A 4,938-nucleotide genomic window follows, 5' to 3' on the forward strand; every position below is an offset into this window, starting at 1 on the left:
TCTTATGTTTCTTCTCCCCCTCTACTCTCTTGTAATGGATTGAGTTTTCCCTTGGAAGTTATCTTATCGGATTGAGTCTTTAATGATTTGAGAACACTTGATGTATGTCTTGCCGTGCGTATCTGTGGTGACAATGGGATATCACGTGATTCACTTGATGTATGTTTTGTTGATCAACTTGCGGGTTCCGCCCATGAACCTATGCATAGGGGTTGGCACACGTTTTCGTCTTGATTCTCCGGTAGAAACTTTGGGGCACTCTTTGAGGTTCTATGTGTTGGTTGAATAGATGAATCTGAGATTGTGTGATGCATATCGTATAATCATACCCACGGATACTTGAGGTGACATTGGAGTATCTAGGTGACATCAGGGTTATGGTTGATTTCTGTCTTAAGGTGTTATTCTAGTACGAACTCTAGGGCTGTTTGTGACACTTATAGGAATAGCCCAACGGATTGATTGGAAAGAATAACTTTGAGGTAGTTTCGTACCCTACCATAATCTCTTCGTTTGTTCTCCGCTATTAGTGACTTTGGAGTGACTCTTTGTTGCATGTTGAGGGATAGTTATATGATCCAATTATGTTATTATTGTTGAGAGAACTTGCACTAGTGAAAGTATGAACCCTAGGCCTTGTTTCAATGCATTGCAATACCGTTTGTGCCCACTTTTATCATTAGTTACCTTGCTGTTTTTATATTTTCAGATTACAAAAACCTATATCTAACATCCATATTGCACTTGTATCACCATCTCTTCGCCGAACTAGTGCACCTATACAATTTACCATTGTATTGGGTGTGTTGGGGACACAAGAGACTCTTTGTTATTTGGTTGCAGGGTTGTTTGTGAGAGACCATCTTCAACCTACGCCTCCCACGGATTGATAAATCTTAGGTCATCCACTTGAGGGAAATTTGCTACTGTCCTACAAACCTCTGCACTTGGAGGCCCAACAACGTCTACAAGAAGAAGGTTGTGTGGTAGACATCAAGCTCTTTTCTGGCGCCGTTGCCGGGGAGGCTAGGTAAGCGGCACTCACACCCCGTCAACTAAGCTCTTTTCTCGCGCCGTTGCCGGGGAGGTGAGTTCTTGAAAGTATATATTTAGATCTTGCAATCGAATCTTTTTGTTTCTTGTTTTATCACTAGTTTGGTTTATAAAAGAAAACTACAAAAAAATGGAATTAAGGTTGCCTCATATGCTTCATCTTTTTAATGTCTTTCGTGAAAACGATGGGAAGGAAAATTGTGCTCAAGTGCTAGAAGAAGAATTACATAGAATGCTTGGCATAAAATATGTGAATGATTAGCATGATTGCAATGTTGTTAGTATGAATTCTTTGAATACCCGTGATGCTAATGATATGCAAAGCCACAAGCTTGGGGAAGCTATGTTTGATGAAGATGATATTTTTTGTCCCCCAAGTTTTGATATGCAAATTTGTTATGATGATAGCATGCCTCCTACTTATGATGATTATATTTATGAAAGTGGGTTTGGAAGAGTGTCAACTTTAGGAAGTAATGATCCCACTATTTTGGAGGATGTTGAATCTTATAATAATTATGAAAGTGGATTTGGAGAGGTCATGACTTTATTTAGTGATGTATCCACTATTTCGGAAGAGGTTTCAATTGATTATGATGAGAACAAAGTTGCTACTTATGATGATTATTGTGATGAAACTTATGCTATAAGAAGTAGTGATGATTATATTTATAAAACTTGTCATGATTATGGTTACCCTTTTTCTGAACATTACTCTTTTAATGTCGAAACAATTTATAGTATTCAAGTCTCTTATGATACTCCCACTATTCCGAATGAGAAGAATTTTGCTTATGTGGAGAGTAATAAAATTTCTATGCTAGTAGATCATGAAAAGAATGCTTTAGGTGCTGGTTATATTGTTGAATTCATTCATGATGCTACTGAAAATTATTATGAGGGAGGCATATATGCTTGTAGGAATTGCAATAATATCAAGTTTCCTCTCTATGTGCTTAAAGTTTTGAAGTTATGCTTGTTTTACCTTCCTATGCAAGTTGATTATTTTTCCCATAAGTTGTTTGCTCACAAAATCCCTATGCATAGGGAGTGGGTTAGACTTAAATGTGCTATTCATATTCTTCATGATCCTCTCTTTATGTTTCAATTGTTATCTTTGATGCGAGCATCATTGAAATCATCATGCCTAGCTAGGGGCGTTAAACGATAGCGCTTGTTGGGAGGCAACCCAATTTTATTTTACTTTCTTGCTTTTTGGTTATGTTTAGGAATAAATAATCCATCTAGCTTCTGTTTAGATGTGTTTTTGTGTTTTAATTAGTGTTTGTGCTAAGTAGAACCTTTGGGAAGCCTTGGGTGAAGTCTTTATGATCATGCTGTAAACAACAGAAACTTTAGCGCTCACGAGATTAGCTAAAACTTTTTACTGGAGAGTGATATTTAGTTGATTCTTTTTGAAGATGATTACTAGACAAATTCCTCAGGTCCACCAATTTATTTTAGAATTTTTGGAGTTCCATAAGTATACGTTTGATACAGATTACTACAGACTGTTCTGTTTTTGACAGATTCTGTTTTCTATGTGTTGTTTGCTTATTTTGATGCATCTATGGCTAGTAAAGTAGTTTATAAACCATAGAGAAGTTGGAATACAGTAATTTTAACACCAATAAAAATAAAGAATGAGTTCATTACAGTACCTTGAAGTGGTTTTTTGTTTTCTTTCGCTAACGGAGCTCACGAGATCTTCTGTTAAGTTTTGTGTTGTGAAGTTTTCAAGTTTTGGGTAAAGATTCGATGGACTATGGAATAAGGAGTGGCAAGAGCCTAAGCTTGGGGATTCCCAAGGCACCCCAAGGTAATATTTAAGGACAACCAAGAGCCTAAGCTTGGGGATTTCCAAGGCACCCCAAGGTAATATTTAAGGACAACCAAGAGCCTAAGCTTGGGGATGCCCCGGATGGCATCCCCTCTTTCGTCTTCGTTCATCGGTAACTTTACTTGGAGCTATATTTTTATTCACCACATGATATGTGTTTTGCTTGGAGCGTCATTTTATTTTCTTTTGTTTTGCTTGCTGTATGAATAAAATACCAACATATGAAATTCTTAAATGATAGAGAGTCTTCACATAGCTACATAATTATTTAACTACTCATTGATCTTCACTTATATCTTTTTGGAGTAGTTTGTCATTTACTCGTGTGCTTCACTTATATCCTATGAGTAAATGGTTGAATGATTTGAATGTCATAAATCTGAAATTATATATGTTTCATATGCTTATCCCATGGGGAGTAATGACTTCACATATAAGAAGTAGAGGTGGTAAATTTTTTGAAGGTTAGCAAACATTGTATTGGTCACTTGAACAATTCATGAAAGAATATTGAAGGAAGAGAGATTTCACATATAATACTATCTTGGACATCTTCTATGATTGTGAGCCCCATTAATTATTTTCAAACCTGAGCAAATTAGTTGAAGTTGGACAAGGAAGACAACATAATGAGTTATGCTTGGGTATATTTGTATAGAAGTTATATTGTTTTGGATCCTCTAACATGTGGTGCTTGCTATTTAGAATCCTTTGCTAGCCAAAATATCTGTACTAAGCAGGAATACTGCTTGTGCATCCAAACTCCTTGAACCAAGTTTCTACCATGAGTGTCCACCATATCTACCTATATGCGGTATTTACCCGCCGTTCCAAGTAAATTTGCATGTGCCAAACTCTAAACCTTCAAATAATAATATGTTTTGTATGCCCGAATCGCTCATGTAGCGACTACGGGTTAGCAGTATCTTCCACGCTAGGTGGGTTATTCTCACGATGAGTGGACTCCGCTCATCATTCATGAGAAAATGGCTGGTAACTGGGATGCCCAGTCCCATGATCAAAAGATCGAAATCAAATAAAAAATAATTGCAAACAAAACTCCCCGAGGTTTGATGTTAGTTGGAGGCACCCGTTGTTTCTGGCAAGCCATGGATTGATGATTGTTGGTGGAGGGGGAGTAAAAATCTTTACCTTTCTATTTGGGAACCGCCTATAATGTATCTAGTATGGAAGATATTGGGAACTCTTGGTTGTTATGTTGACAATGAAAGCATACCTCTCAAAATTATTTTCATCTCTGTTTTTGCTTCGAGCTCTCGCACCTCTGCAAATCCCTGCTTCCCTCTACGAAGGCCCTATCTTTTACTTTTATGCAAGAGTCAGTAGTATTCCTTCTCGTTCCAACCTACTCTTTAGTTGGCAAGCATCATGTGATGGAAAGATCTAGGCATATATGGCCATTCAAATATATTTGAGCATGAATTATTATTGTTGACATTACCCTTGAGGTAAAAGGTTGGGAGGCGAAACATTAAGCCCCTATCTTTCTCTGTGTTCGATGAATACTATTTGCTCTAAAAATATGCTTTGAGTGGTAGCAATCATGGAAGTCTAAATGATAGTTGAGTATGTGAAGTTTGCTGAATCAAAGCTCTGACATAGACTCTTCCTGAAAATAAGATGAATTGTAATTGTTTGATGACTAATAACACGGTTTGTTAGTTTTCAAGAAAGTTTATGTTCTATACTTTAACATGTGAATAGTTTGTTACTTGATCATGAAAAGTTCTATGAGTTGAACTACTGTTATGACATATAATGATGCTAGAAAAGGTGATTGAAATTATCATTGATCAAACTTATGCACCTGCTAGCATTCACACTTCATAAATTATTTCTTTTATCATTTACCTACTCGAGGACGAGCAGGAATTAAGCTTGGGGATGCTGATACGTCTCCAACGTATCTATAATTTATGAAGTATTCATGCTATTATATTATCCATCTTGGATGTTTTATGGGCTTTGCTATGCACTTTTACATTATTTTTGGGACTAACCTATTGACCCAGAGCCCAGTGCCA

The sequence above is a fragment of the Aegilops tauschii genome, chromosome 1, assembly GCF_002575655.3.
Source record: "Aegilops tauschii subsp. strangulata cultivar AL8/78 chromosome 1, Aet v6.0, whole genome shotgun sequence".
In the NCBI taxonomy this organism is placed as follows: Eukaryota; Viridiplantae; Streptophyta; class Magnoliopsida; order Poales; family Poaceae; genus Aegilops; species Aegilops tauschii.